The sequence below is a fragment of the Lithobates pipiens genome, unplaced genomic scaffold (genome assembly GCF_037356315.1).
Source record: "Lithobates pipiens isolate NorthernLeopardFrog02 unplaced genomic scaffold, aLitPip1_a1.2 Scaffold_16, whole genome shotgun sequence".
NCBI lineage: Eukaryota > Metazoa > Chordata > Amphibia > Anura > Ranidae > Lithobates > Lithobates pipiens.
Genome location: NW_027507748.1, coordinates 67182867 through 67198964, shown reverse-complemented (window position 1 = coordinate 67198964; position 16098 = coordinate 67182867). Strand labels below are relative to the sequence as shown.

Genomic DNA, 16098 nt, shown 5'->3' with positions numbered 1-16098 from the left:
CAGATCGGGTGGGCACAAATCTAAGAAGCACAGAGTTTATAAGAAAATAAAGCTTTTCTTACCTGCGCAGGTTTTGTCTGTGGTTCCTGATGTGCCCGACCTCTTCGTTCCGTCCTTATGTTCGTTCGCCTCTTGTAGTTTCTTTAGCGAAGTCCCTGTTCGTGCGCCAAAAATGTTAGGTGTGACTACTGCAAGTCACCTATTCATCAAGTTATGTTACCGTTTCCCAATTGTTATTAGAGTTCTTATCTAAGCAATGAGACACGGAAAGAAGTTCTCAGTATATCTGCTCAGAAAGTCGCACCCAACTCTGAGGTCCTTTATTAACACAGCTCTTTTTATACACTAAAAAAGACAGGCGTTAAAAATGTTGAAACAAAACAACTTCCATAAAAGGCAATTTCTAAGTGTCTTCTGCTTTTAGAGTTGATGTGGCAGATGACCCTTACGACATGGTTTCCTCTTATGTGTACGTGACTGCACCCATCCGGACTTAAGGATGATGTGTCTTTAAGTTACTGAAAATAAAACAGACGAGATAAGCATTTAGTGAAACATACTGTCAACCATCTTGGTTTCTTATACCTTGATCCTCACACCCCCCTACAATAAAAAAAACACATAATGTCATACATAACACTACACTGCCCCCCTAGTGGTTAACTCCTTCACTGCCAGTGTCATTTACACAAGAATCAATGCATTTAAATAGCATTGATTGCTGTATAAATGACAATGGTCCCAAAAATGTGTCAAAAATGTCCGACGTGTTCGCCATAATGTTGCAGTCACAATAAAAATCGCTGATCGCCGCCATTACTAGTAAAAAAAAAATATTAATAAAAATGCTATAAAACTATCCCCTATTTTGTAAACGCTATAACTTTTGCGCAAACAATCAATAATATTATAGCAAAAATTAAAAAATATTGATTTTTTTTCAAAATTGTCGCTCTATTTTTGTTTAGTAGCACAAAAAATAAAAACCGCAAAGGGGCCTGGTCCTTTGGCTGCAAATTGGTCCGGGGCTTAAGTGGTTAAAAGGGGGGATAGTGGCAATCTTTATATACAGCCTCCCTCTCGAGCTTGGGTGGCAATAATGACTGTTTCCATAGATACAGTGGAGGGGTGAACGTAGCCACCCAGGGACAAGAAATGTCTTCTTCAAAAGAATATGTAGGTGAAAATATAGTGAAAATACACAAAAATGAAAACTAAAGCAGCTGTGGGTTCTTGCTAGGTTGATGATGTCAAGAGGCCCTTACCTTTGTGTATGTGTGGGTGGGGAGTCATACAGGAATAGTGAAATAAAATATATTACTTGCTGTGCCAGGCATCTTAAAACTTTTAATCCTTTGAGATGGTGAATAATAGCTTCCCAAACGTCTACCAAACTTCAAATTACTGAAATCCGAAAAAGTTGTCAACCAAGTAAATCTGTAAGGGAACAAAAAGACAAAATTTAATAATAAATTCTCATTACCTAAATATCACACAAAGTTATTGGCTATAACTACGTCATTAGACAACTACTGAACAAGGGCTGATCCACAGGCAAAGCCAATGACCTCTTATGATTTGTGCAGATTTTGAAACCCTTTACCTTCAAAGTGTCAGTGACCACCTATGACAGTGATGGCGAACATTGGCACCCCAGATGTTTTGGAACTACATTTCCCATGATGCTCATCTTCACTACAGAGTGCCGGAGCATCATGGGAAATGTAGTTCCAAAACATCTGGGGTGCCGAGGTTCACCCTCACTGACCTATGACGATGGGATCATTTCTTTAAAAGGGTGTGTGTGTGTGTGTGTGTGGTGGTGGGGGGTAAAATTACCAGTGACCACCAATGATAAGGTAAAGAAATGAAAGGTAATTGAAAGCAAACACAAATTCTTTTTTTTTCCCCTTTATGGCTTTTTCACACAGGAACGCGGTATTGGAAACCCATGCGCGTTTTCATCATCGAGTTCAAATCGCACTGGGTACGCAATCTTCTGTGGGTGTCAATAGATTCGGAATAACACTCCAAATGCAATGCCTTTGCCTGCACCCGATCGCATGGTACCACAGGTATTTAATAAGGGCTAGTTCACACCACACCAGTGCATTTTTTTCTGCATCAAAAACGCATGGAAAGTAGGCTATATGGTTTCCAATAGTATAGTTCACACCAGTGTGGTTAGTTCCAGGGCTTAACAGTTCCAGAAAAAAAAAAGTAGAACATGCTGCATTTGTCCTGCACTGGACTGTACTGGAATGCTGTAAAACGCATCAAAACCGCACCGCAACGCATCAAAAACACATTCAAAGATGCACTGGACCCCAGTACAGTGAAGAAAAAAAACAGTAAAAGAAGAGAAAAAAAAGCATATGGAATGCATCCACAAATGCATCAAAAAGCCAACAAAAACACTTTAAAAACGTGCATGTAGAAACACGTCCAGAACGGATTTGGAATGCGTTTTTGTGGTGTGAACCAGCCCTTAGAAGCATGGCGAGTTTTTGGAGGTTGTCATTTTTTTTTTCACATTTTTTAGGGAAATTAAGTAATTAAAAAAATAAAATGCAATTATTTTTTTACAGTGTTATATAACGGGGGTGGCTGTGACAGTATGTAAAAAATAAAAAAAGATGACACTTTACAATTTTACAATTTACTTTACTTTTTTTTTTTTTACACACTGTGATCAGAGCAATACAGTTTTACCATTATTTGGCACATTTTTTTTGCAGAAATAAAGATATATAAAAAAAAAAAAAATCACAATTTCCCACTGGCTTCCTGGGCTTTACATCCGGCGTTCTGGATGAGTGAGTGTGTTTGGCGCCATTCTCTGGGCGCAGGGGCGTAACTATAGGGGGTGCAGCAGTCGCGACCGCAACTGGGCCCTGTGATGCAGGGGGCCCATGCAGCCCCCTCTACATATGGCCGGCAGTAGCATAGGAAGCTAGCACACACTATTACATACCCCTCCATATCCCCCTGGGGACAGGGACCCCTTCTCACCTGGGGGCAGTAACTTCATCTGCCCTGGAGAAAAGGACCTCATCTCTTCTGGGGACAGGGACCCAATTCTGCCTAGGGACAATCGCCCAATGGGGCACCTAAAAATGTCAAAAAAAAAAACTACTGATACTAGTGGTGGAGCTACAGGGCTCACAAAGGTCATACTTGTGACCACGCCCTGGAGTTCCACTGCCGGACTCGGAGGGAAGGGCCCTGGCTGGGGTTCAGGGGGGCCCTTCATGGTTTCTTGCATCGGGGCCCTGAAGGTTCTAGTTACGCCACTGGCTGGGCGGTTATCACTCGGGTTGACGCCTTCCCTCTCTCCCATATCTGCCAGCGTGACGTTGGTGGCAAACAATGGCTGCAGTGGAGTATTCATACTTCCACTGTTTGAACGGGCGCGCTCTGTTTGGGCGGGTGCTCTCTGGGTTATAATGCACGGCTATTTCACATACATGCACATCCACTTAAGAGGTCATTTTCATCTTTCATCTCTGCTTTTTTAGTTTTTTTGCCTTTGTAGTTTTTTTATCTCCGTTCATCTTTTCACCCATCTCATTTAAGTTCAGGCACATCAACAATATTGGTCTTTCCTTTATAGTGTGTGTATTTTTTTCATGTTTTTTTCACATTCTATTCCACATTTACGTACTTCCCACATCTTTTACCACGTTCTTATAATAGATTTGGATTATTGCTTCACCAGTAATATAATAATATCTCCCATACTGCTCATATATTCATACACACTTTTCTATTCATTTACAGATGTTTTCATTCACACACCATGCACATACATGGATTTTGGTGGGCTCCACTCCCCCAGTCACACTTCACCCTTCAGGATTCCCCATTGCTTTTCCATTGTTTTTGCCACCTCTGCTCCCGTGGGAGACAATTGTCCGCCGCTTCGCCGTGGCATCCAACGCCGCACTCCACGTTCATTGTTGACCTGTAAGTATGGGTGAATGTTCCATCATTCCCCCTTCCCCATCTCATATGTGTTCAGTTTACTCACTGTTCACCTTTCAATTCTTTAGACATCCCTACAGCGTCTGCTCCTGATGAGTGACAGTTAGGCACAAAACGCATCGAGCTATAGATGCTACAATCATGGTTATACATCCAGTTGTTTGAGCCAACAATGCTGCTCCCTTATGTTTACAGTCAGTGACTATTTTATCACTAATGTATGGGACGTCATATACAATTGTATCTTATTTTTACATATTTATATCGCATATTATAAATTATGCAAATCAAACTTTAGATGGCTCGCGGGTCTCAATGTATCTCTGTGCCAGTAATGTATTGTATTGTATGTTGTATTTATGGAATAAAATGAATTTTGATAACCTTCAGTGCCTCCTTGCTCTCCAGCTGCATGCTTCACTCAAAGTCCTAAACCCTTTCCAGTCTTGCAATGCATCATGGGAAATATAGTTCCACAATCAAGTAAAGCCTTCTCTGATTGGTTGAAAATAACCAACAGGTGCCCAAGTAAAGCCTTCTCTGATTGGTTGAAAGGAACAAACAACGGCCAAGCTTTGACACCCGTGCAGTGCGATGGGGAATACATACATAATGGAAATATGAATATAATAGAAAAGTCATTATTATCAGAGAACGCTGCTAGGTGACAAGTTTGCTTAACCACTTAACAACCAGCGCAGGCCGATGTACGTCCATTTTTTGAAGAGGGATATCTCGGTAACGGCAGCAGCTGCTGCCACAACCGAGGTATCCATCTCTTCAGGCGCCAGTCATGTGTGCGATAATGGTCGTCTCCGCGGCGGGTTCGCCACGAGATCACCGCTATCGGCGGCGGGAAAGGTGCCAACCCCCTCCCGTGCCCTCCACCGCTTACCGGAGCCATCAGTAGCGGCGAAGGCGATCGGGTCCTATTGATGGCTGGGTATGGAGACGAGTGAGGCTAAGATGGCCCCCACTCGTCTCTATACCATAGGAGGGCGGAAGCGACGTCAAAATGTCACTTCTGCCCATATCTCTTAAAGGTATATTTTTTCAATGTCATTTTTTCAAATGACATTTTTTTATTTTTTTTTATTGCATTTAGGTTCAAATATGAGATCTGAGGACTTTTTGACCCCAGATCTCATATTTAAGAGGAACTGTCATGCTTTTTTTCTATTACAAGGGATGTTTACATTCCTTGTAATAGGAAAAAAGTGATCAATTTTTAATTTTTTTTTAAAACAGTGTAAATATAAATAAAATCAATTAAAATAAATAAGAAAAAATAAAAAAAAAGTTTTTTAAAAACACCCTGTCCCGACGAGCTTGGGAGGAGAAGCGAGCGCATACATGAGTAGCGCCCGCATATCAAAATGGTAGTCAAACCACACATGTCAGATATCGCCGCGATCGGCAGAGCAAAAGCAATAATTCTAGCCCTAGACCTCCTCTGTAACGCAAAAAATGCAACCTGTAGAATTTTTTAAATGTCGCTTATGGAGATTTTTGAGGCTAAAAGTTTGACGCCATTTCACGAGCGGGCGCAATTTTGAAGCGTGACATGTTGGGTATCAATTTACTCGGTGTAACATTATCTTTCACAATATAAAAAAAAAATTGGGCTAATTTTACTGTTGTCTGATTTTTTTATTCAAAAAAGTGATTTTTTTTCCAAAAAAAGTGCATTTCTAAGACCGCTGCGCAAATACAGTGTGAAAAAAAGTATTGCAATGACCGCCATTTTATTCTCTAGGGTGTTAGAAAAAAAATATATAAAATGTTTGGGGGTTCTAAGTAATTTTCTAGCAAAAAAAACGGTTTTAAACATGTAAACACCGAGTGTGAAAAAGAGGCCTGGTCCTTAAGACCCCTTTCACACGGGCGTTTTTTTAGGCGTTTTTCAAGCGCTTTAGCGTTAAAAAAAGTGCCTGTGAAGCACTTGAAAGAAGCCCTTTCACAATGTCAGTGCTCGAAAAACGCTCATAAAGAGCCGCTTTAACTAGCAGCGCTTTACCAGCATTTTTCGAGCGCTATTGGGGCGCTTTTAACCCCTGCTAGTGGCCAAACAACGGGTTAAAAGCGCCCACAAAACACGGCTGCCAAAAGCGTTTTTCAGGCGCTTTTCAGGCGTTTTTCAGGTGCTTCCCATTGATTTCAATGAAAAGGGGCGCTTTAGGAGCGGTGTATTCACCTCTCCAAAAGCGCTGCAAAGAAGCTGCTTGCAGGACTTTTTTTTTACGCCCTGCCTCAGTGTGAAAGCACTTGGGTTTTTACATTGGGATTGCAGTTGCGGCTTCTTTCAGGCGCTTTTTTTAACGTTAAAGCGTCTGAAAAATGCCCCAGTGTGAAAGGGATCTCAGTGTGAAAGCACTCGGGCTTTTACATTGGGATTGCAGTTGCGGCTTCTTTCAAGCGCTTTACATGCGCTTTTTTTTAACGCTAAAGCGCCTGAAAAACGCCCCAGTGTGAAAGGGGTCTAAGTGGTTAAATTGGACCTCCAATCTAAACTTAGATCCAGACAAAGGTTTTTTTTTTTCAATTTTGTATAGATTGTGGACATTTAGAAATCTTATTGAGGCTCTGAATGCCCCCTATTGACATTTCACCTTTCTATTCTTTGTGAAACCCATCACCTGAGTGGGACACTGGTTCAAATTGCCCCAGCGGGGACACTGTCATTAATAGGATCCTACCTAATGAGGTCTGAAAATAACAGTCATATGTGTAAAAATAAAGATCCTTATTCTTGTGTAAAGATGTGTGAATTGTGATGGACAGCTCAGTGTATACATTCGATCTATGTGCAGGTACCCTCAGCTCTCACCCACACCAGTCCATCTACTAAAATGCCTGCATACTGGTAGGGTATGTACACTGCATTGGGTAAGGGTGGTGAGTAGTGATGCCACAACATAGTGAGGTTTATTTACTAAAGGTAAATCCACTTTGCACTACACATGCACTTGGAAGTAAAGTTGCTGTAAATCTGAGGGGGACAAGCAAGGAAAATAAAAAACAGCATTTTTGGATGATAAAATCAGCAGAGCTTCCCCTCATTTCAGATCTTCCCCTCAGATCTACAGTGACTGCATTTCCAAGTGCACTTGTAGTGCAAAGTGGATTTGCCTTTAGTAAATCAACCCCATTGCATGGTATAGTTTTTATCCTCTATTGAAGTGGTACAAAATGACACGTCATTCATCTCTGTGCATTGCAGTTGTGGTGCTGTGAGTTGCGCTGCATACAAAAGCACACAGTCTGCGTTTACACAACACGCCATAACGCAGCATTATGGTGTGGGCAAGGCACTTTTTTCTGCGTGTGATTTAGTTGAGTCTGCATTGATCTGATGTGCCAGGGGATTCTGTGTCAGGGGATTGACTCTTCTAAAGTAAGGGAATGGGAAATTTGATATAAAGGGCACTCTAATGGGGACATTTGATGTAAGGGGGCCCACTGATGGGAACACTCGATGTAAGGGGCTACTTTGTTGGGGATACCTGATGTAATGGACACTCTGATGGGGGCACCTAATGTAAGGGGTGTACTCTGATGGGAAGATTTTGAGTAAGGGGGTACTCTAATTGGGGACACCTGATCTAAGGGAGGTACTGTGATTGGAATGTTTGATGTAAGGGGGCCCCCTGATTGGGACATCTGATAGAAGGGGCACTCTGATTGGAACGCTTGATGTAAGGGGGCCACCTGATTGGGACATCTGATATAAGGGGGTACTCTGATGGGGACACTTAATGTAAGGGGGGCCCTGATTGGAGGAGGTTACTCTGATGGGAACACCTGATGTTAGACAGTACTCTTATGGGGAAACCTGATGTAAGGGGATACTCTGATGGGGACCTGATGTATGGGGGCACCCTTATGTAGATACCTTATATAAGGGGGCACGCTAATGGGGGGGGCACCTGATGTAAGGGGGTACTGTATTGGGGTCACTTGATGTAATGGGGCTCTCTGATGGGGACACCTGATGTAAGGGGGGTACTGTATTGGGGACACCTGATTGAGACACCTGGTGTAAGGGCCCCCCCGATCAGAAAACCTGATGTAAGGGGGCCCCTTGATGGGAACACCTGATATAGAGGGGGGTATTCTATTGGAGACACCTGATAGAGGGGGCACTCTAAAGGAAACACCTGATAAAGCAGGTGGGGACACCGGATATAGAGGGGCGCTCTGATGGGGACACCGGATATAGAGGGGCACTCTGATGGGGACATCGCATATAGCGTGGCACTCTGATGGGGACACCAGATGTAGCATGGCACTCTGATGGGGACACTGGATATAGCAGGGCACTCTGATGTGGATACCTGATATAGTGGGGCACTCTGATGGGCACACCTTAGGTAGAAGGGGGTACTCTCATATGGACACCTGATGTAAGGGGCACTCTTATGGTCACCTTCTGTTTAGTATCAAACTGTGGATTCATGGACATGTGCAGGAGCAGACCCAGTGAAGCTAATACACTAAAGGATTTATGAATGTTTGCACAATAAAGTGCACCAAAGTTTTACTGCAATTATCCAATCATGTGAAAGAAAAATTCTTAACGCATTTCATCTGATTGGATATATATATATATATACAGTATATATAGTGAACATTTTTAAATCCTTTTTTTAAATCGGCCTTATTATTTGTAGCAGGGAGATCTGATCAGTGGAGTCTCCAAAACCTATAGGACGATAAAGAGTGGTTTAACCCACCTGCCTCAACTTGTTGACACGGCTGCTTGTAGTTCCTTCTATTAATGAACTAATGTTGGGACCTGAACCTACGGGAAGCTACCACTTGAGAGCCATGGAATTCTCTGCCCCGCATCCACATGTAACAAAGGAGTGTTATGCTGGCTGATATCATCCAAATATGCCTGTAGGGCCACATTTGGACAATAGCAAATATAGGCATCACTAGTCTGTGCCAGGGGTGCATGTGACATGATGGAACACAGGAGCACAAATGGGGGAAAACGTTGTCACCCCCATTATAGAAAGTACATGAACAAGGTTCTTCAAGGCTGGATCACCAGTTATTAAGTGCAAACAACTTTGGAAATGATGAGACTTTAGTGAGTAGGCATCAATCTAATTGGACGAAGGGAAGGTTCTGGACAGCCGCACTCAAAATGCCTTTATTAAAAAGGAGGTAATAATTCAAAAAGTTTAAGCCACAGCAAACAACGGATCACAGGGACTGACGCGTTTCAAACTTTTAAAAGTGCTTATTCTGCTATGAATAAGCACTTTTGAAAGTGTGAAACACGTCAGCTCCTGTGTGATTTTTTTTTTTTTTTTTAAATAAAGGCATTTGATTTTGAGTGCGGCTGTCCAGAATCTTCCCTTCATCCAATTATCTATGCTTAGCCAGCACCTGCTGCTCCTGTTCTGAGGAGAGCTACATTTCCGGGCACCCTTCCTAGAGCGGCATCGCTCTTCCCCTAGGCATAAATCTACTTGAATATACAGTATATTAGTAGAGTGATTGTATTTTATTTGGACCATGGTAAATTTACAGATTTTACTTCTGAATATTCAGTTTCTTCTCCCAGTCGTCTTGCTTAACTCAGTCTTGAGCTCCTTATTGTATAAATTATATTCAAAGTTGGAGTGAAAACATCATAGACCACAAGCAGGGCAGGCATTGGAAATCATGGGACCCCATACAACTGACCTGGGCAGGGCCCCCAATAGAAGATTAGGAGTTGACCTGTAGGTGTGATAATAGTGAGAAAGGCTTAAACTTAAGACTATGTATAGTGTGGGTGTAAGGTGCAAGCAATGTACATAGTGCAAAATGTATAGAGGGCAGGAATCTTGAGAAAGGCCTGGTTCACACCACAAAAACGTTCTCCAGATCCTTTCTTGATGAGTTTATCCATCCACGTTAATGCATTGCCGGTCCGTTTTTGATGCATTTCCAGATGCATTCCAGTGCGTTTTACCGTGTTCCAGTGCAGGGAAAATACAGCAAGTTCTGCTTCCACTCTGGTGTGAACTATGCCATTGGAAACCATATAACCTACTTTCCATGCATTTGTGATGCAAAAAAAACACACTGGCCTGCATGTGGTGTGAAATGGCCCTCAATGAATACAAGAGACAGGAATGCATAAAGCCCAAAATGCCTGATCATCTACTAGTTTTTAAAAAAGGTCAGTACTTTCAGACGGATAAGTTTGCCCCATTTAAGACTTTTGTTTCCCTCATGAGCTGTCAGGGGGTGGTAAAAACAGGCAACTGAGTTTTTACTGCTCATCCTAAGTCTAGAAAAGGGTTCTCTAAACTTTATAAAAAGGGTCAGTTTACTATCCATCAGACTTTTGGGGGGCTGGACTGTGGCCACTGGGAGCTGAAAAAGGTCCCAACATAAGTGGGGGAAAACACAATGCCCCATCGTCGCATCATCTTTACGAGGAATTTTGTCCAATCCTCTGTGTCATTGGAAGAAAGCGGGCCCCATCGTTGGTGTCATTAGGAGGAATTGTGCTCCTTCTCTGTGGTCAGTGGTGGGGATTATACCCCATTGTTGGTAACCCAATACAGCTTGGGGAGGCCTCTCAGATGTGCCGCAGCTGCGATGGTTTGTGTTACCGCAATGCAAAATTTGGGCATTCAAACCCTTAGCTCTCACAATGGAGAGGATTATTACAGGCTGCTCAGGAACGACATTTAGAGGCGCTCCATCCCACGCCAAGACAGGAAGACTGTAACCATGAAGATTTAATGCATGTGATGGACTGCACACCCTGTGCACGTATTTGCTGAGGAGGCAAAGCAGCCTGTGAGCTATAGGCTGTACGCACCACCTACTGTAGTCTCCTCAGCCAATGGGTATTGGAGGTTCCCTCAGTCCCTCCCTCATGACATCACCTGGGATCTGTTGAGTCTTGGCCTGCTAGTTTACTATGTGGGCAGGGAGGATGTGAACCACAATACAGGGCAATCTTCTATTAACCACTTAAGGACCGCCTCACGCTGATACACGTTGGCAGAATGGCACGGCTGGGCACAAGCACATACTGGTACGTTGCTTTTTAAGTGCCCAGCCGTGGGTCAGGAGCACGCTCCCGACCCGGTCCTGTGCTCCGGGACAGTGGCCGCAGGACCAGCAGACCCGATCTTGCCGGTGTCCTGCGATCGGGTCACAGAGCTGAAGAACGAGGAGAGGTCTGTGTAAACAAACCTCTCCCCGTGCTTCCCTGTGTGGCTGTCACCGATCGTCTCTTCCCTTTTATAGGGAAGGACGATCAATGACGTCACATGCCAGGTCACGCCCCCCTACAATAAAAAAAAAACACAATGCCATACATAAGACTACACTGCCCCCCTAGTGGTTAACTCCTTCACTGCCAGTGTCATTTACACAAGAATCAATGCATTTAAATAGCACTGATTGCTGTATAAATGACAATGGTCCCAAAAATGTGTCAAAAATGTCCGACGTGTTCGCCATAATGTTGCAGTCACAATAAAAATTGCTGATCGCCGCCATTACTAGTAAAAAAATATATTAATAAAAATGCTATAAAACTATCCCCTATTTTGTAAACGCTATAACTTTTGCGCAAACCAATCAATAATCGCTACTTGCGATTTTTTTTTACCAAAAATATGTAGAAGAATACGTATCGGCCTAAACTGAGGAAAAAAAATTTCTTTATATATTTTTTGGGGATGTTTATTATAGCAAAAAGTAAAAAATATTGCATTTTTTTCAAAATTGTCGCTCTATTTTTGTTTATAGCGGACAAAATAAAAACCGTAAAGGGGCCTGGTCCTTTGGCTGCAAATTGGTCTGGGGCTTAAGTGGTTAAAAGGGGGGATAGTGGCAATCATTATATACAGCCTCCCTCTTGAGCTTGGGTGGCAATAATGACTGTTTCCATAGATACAGTGGAGGGGTGAACGTAGCCACCCAGGGACAAGAAATGTCTTCTTCAAAAGAATATGTAGGTGAAAATATAGTGAAAATACACAAAAATGAAAACTAAAGCAGCTGTGGGTTCTTGCTAGGTTGATGATGTCAAGAGGCCCTTACCTTTGTGTATGTGTGGGTGGGGAGTCATACAGGAATAGTGAAATAAAATATATTACTTGCTGTGCCAGGCATCTTAAAACTTTTAATCCTTTGAGATGGTGAATAATAGCTTCCCAAACGTCTACCAAACTTCAAATTACTGAAATCCGAAAAAGTTGTCAACCAAGTAAATCTGTAAGGGAAAAAAAAGACAAAATGTAATAATAAATTCTCATTACCTAAATATCACACAAAGTTATTGGCTATAACTACGTCATTAGACAACTACTGAACAAGGGCTGATCCACAGGCAAAGCCAATGACCTCTTATGATTTGTGCAGATTTTGAAACCCTTTACCTTCAAAGTGTCAGTGACCACCTATGACAGTGATGGCGAACATTGGCACCCCAGATGTTTTGGAACTACATTTCCCATGATGCTCATCTTCACTACAGAGTGCCGGAGCATCATGGGAAATGTAGTTCCAAAACATCTGGGGTGCCGAGGTTCACCCTCACTGACCTATGACAATGGGATCATTTGTTTAAAAGGGTGTGTGTGTGTGTGTGTGTGTGTGGTGGTGGGGGGTAAAATTACCAGTGACCACCAATGATAAGGTAAAGAAATGAAAGGTAATTGAAAGCAAACACAAATTCTTTTTTTTTTCCCCTTTATGGCTTTTTCACACAGGAACGCGGTATTGGAAACCCATACGCGTTTCCATCATCGAGTTCAAATTGCACTGGGTACGCAATCTTCTGTGGGTGTCAATAGATTGTGAATAACACTCCAAATGCAATGCCTTTGCCTGCACCCGATCGCATGGTACCACAGGTATTTAATAAGGGCCAGTTCACACCACACCGGTGCATTTTTTTCTGCATCAAAAACGCATGGAAAGTAGGCTATATGGTTTCCAATAGTATAGTTCACACCAGTGTGGTTAGTTCCAGGGCTTAACAGTTCCAGAAAAAAAAAATAGAACATTCTGCATTTGTCCTGCACTGGACTGTACTGGAATGCTGTAAAACGCGTCAAAACTGCACCGGAACGCATTAAAAACACATTCAAAGATGCACTGGACCCTAGTAGAGTGAAGAAAAAAACTGTAAAAGAAGAAAAAAAAAAGCATATGGAATGCGTCCACAAATGCATCAAAAAGCCAACAAAAACACTTTAAAAACGCGCATGTAGAAACACGTCCAGAACGGATTTGGAATGCGTTTTTGTGGTGTGAACCAGCCTTTAGAAGCATGGTGAGTTTTTGGAGGTTGTCATTTTTTTTCACATTTTTTAGGGAAATTAAGTAATTAAAAAAATAAAATACAATTATTTTTTACAGTGTTATATAACGGGTGTGGCTGTGACAGTATGTAAAAATTAAAAAAAAATTACACTTTACAATTTACTTTACATTTTTTTTATTTTTTTTATTTTACACACTGTGACCAGAGCAATACAGTTTTACCATTATTTGGCACATTTTTTTGCAGAAATAAAGATATATATATATAAAAAAAAAAAAAATCACAATTTCCCACTGGCTTCCTGGGCTTTACATCCGGCATTTTGGATGAGTGAGGCCGCGTACACACGGGCGGACTGTTCGCCCAACTTTGTCCGTCCAACAGTTTCGGCAAACAGTCCGCTCAAAATCAGCATGGACGGACATGGCCACACACGACGAACGAACAGTCCGCTGAAACCGTGCGCGATGACGTGAACGTGCCGTACGACGGGACGAAAAATACGACGTCCTATACACTGCATTATAACTTTCGGCGTGTAAAGCCTTTCTGAGCATGCGCGGAACTTAGTTTGTCGAACAAGCCTACACACGGGCGGACTGTTCGCTGAAACAAGGTTTCAGCGGACAGTTTTTCGGAATTTCCGAAAAACCTTGTCCGTCCAACTGTCCGCTGAAACTGTCCGCTGAAAGCCCACACACGAGCGGACTGTCCGCCCAAACACTGTTCAGCGGACAAGGTTGGGCAAACAGTCCGCCCGTGTGTACGCGGCCTCAGTGTGTTTGGTGCCATTCGCTGGGCGGTTATCACTCGGGTTGACGCCTTCCCCCTCTCCCATATCTGCCGGCGTGACGTTGGTGGCAAACAATGGCTGCAGTGGAGTATTCATACGTCCACTGTTTGAACGGGCGCGCTCTGTTTGGGCGGGTGCTCTCTGGGTTATCATACACGGCTATTTCACATACATGCACATCCACTTAAAGTGGTTGTATACTCCAATTTTTAACTTTTACCTACAGGAAAGCCTATAGTAAGGCTTACCTGTAGGTAAAAAAAATATCTCCTAAACCTGTACGGTTTAGGAGATATTCCCCTCGGTATGCGCCGCTGACTGCAGCGGCGCATGCGCACAGGGGGATTCTCGGCCTGAAAATCCGGCAGTGGCCGGCCGGCCGGAATGAAATCTCCCGTGCGCATGCGCGGGAGTGACGATATCGCGGCTCCGGCCACTTACAGCGCCGGAGCCACGATACCCGGAAGAAACGCAGAGGGAGCATGTCAGCTCCCTCGGCGTGGATCGGGCCAGATGTCGGGGCCTCGTTCTAAGGTAAGCATTTCATAATGAGCTAGTATGCGGTGCATACTAGCTCATTATGCCTTTTGCTTTGCAGGTTTAAAAAAAAAAAATTGCGGGTTTACTACCGCTTTAAGAGGTCATTTTCATCTTTCATCCCTGCTTTTTTCGTTTTTTTGGCTTTGTAGTTTTTTATCTCCATTCATCTTTTCTCCCATCTCATTTAAGTTCAGGCACATCAACAATATTGGTCTTTCCTTTATAGTGTGTGGGGGTTTTTTTTTCATGTTTTTTTCACATTCTATTCCACATTTACGTACTTCCCACATCTTTTACCACGTTCTTATAATAGATTTGGATTATTGCTTCACTAGTAATATAATAATATCTCCCATACGGCTCATATATCATACATACTTTTCTATTCATTTACAGATGTTTTTATTCACACACCATGCACATACATGGATTTTGGTGGGGTCCACTCCCCCAGTCACACTTCACCCTTCAGGATTCCCCCGTTGCTTTGCCATTGTTTTTGCCACCTCTGCTCCCGTGGGAGACAATTGTCCGCAGCTTTGCCTTGGCATCCACCGCCGCACTCCACGTTCATTGTTGACCTGTAAGTATGGGTGAATGTCCCATCATTCCCCCTTCCCCATCTCATATGTGATCAGTTTACTCACTGTTCACCTTTCAATTCTTTAGACATCCCTACAGCGTCTGCTCCTGATGAGTGACAGTTAGGCACAAAACGCATCGAGCTATAGATGCTACAATCATGGTTATACATCCAGTTGTTTGAGCCAACAATGCTGCTCCCTTATGTTTACAGTCAGTGACTATTTTATCACTAATGTATGGGACGTCATATACAATTGTATCTTATGTTTACATATTTATATCGCATATTATAAATGATGAAACTCAACTTTAGATGGCTCGCGGGTCTCAATGTATCTCTGTGCCAGTAATGTATTGTATTGTATGTTGTATTTATGGAATAAAAGGAATTTTGATAACCTTCAGTGCCTCCTTGCTCTCCAGCTGCATGCTTCACTCAAAGTCCTAAACCCTTTCCAGTCTTGCAATGCATCATGGGAAATATAGTTCCACAATCAAGTAAAGCCTTCTCTGATTGGTTGAAAATAACCAACAGGTGCCCAAGTAAAGCCTTCTCTGATTGGTTGAAAGGAACAAACAACAGCCAAGCTTTGACACCCGTGCAGTGCGATGGGGAATACATACATAATGGAAATATGAATATAATAGAAAAGTCATTATTATCAGAGAACGCTGCTAGGTGACAAGTTTGCTTAATCACTTAACAACCAGCGTACGTCCAATTTTTGAAGAGGGATATCTCGGTAACGGCAGAAGCTGCTGCCACAACCGAGGTATCCATCTCTTCAGGCGCCAGTCATGTGTGCGATAACGGTGGTCCCCGCGAGATCACCGCTATCGGCGCCGGGAGAGGTGCCACCCCCCTCCCGCACCCTCCACCGCTTACCGGAGCCGTCAGTAGTGG

The 16098-nt window shown here is 42.9% G+C and overlaps 1 long non-coding RNA gene across 1 annotated transcript; it reads right to left on the bottom strand.

The window, feature by feature from the left end:
* Positions 1 to 274: 274 nt before the first annotated feature.
* On the bottom strand, positions 275 to 12217 carry LOC143984254 (uncharacterized). The gene is made up of 3 exons (XR_013274746.1): positions 12049 to 12217; positions 1266 to 1437; positions 275 to 518 (listed from the first exon to the last, which is right to left on the bottom strand). It is a non-coding gene; the product is annotated as an uncharacterized LOC143984254 (long non-coding RNA).
* Between the last annotated feature and the right edge of the window lie 3881 nt (positions 12218 to 16098).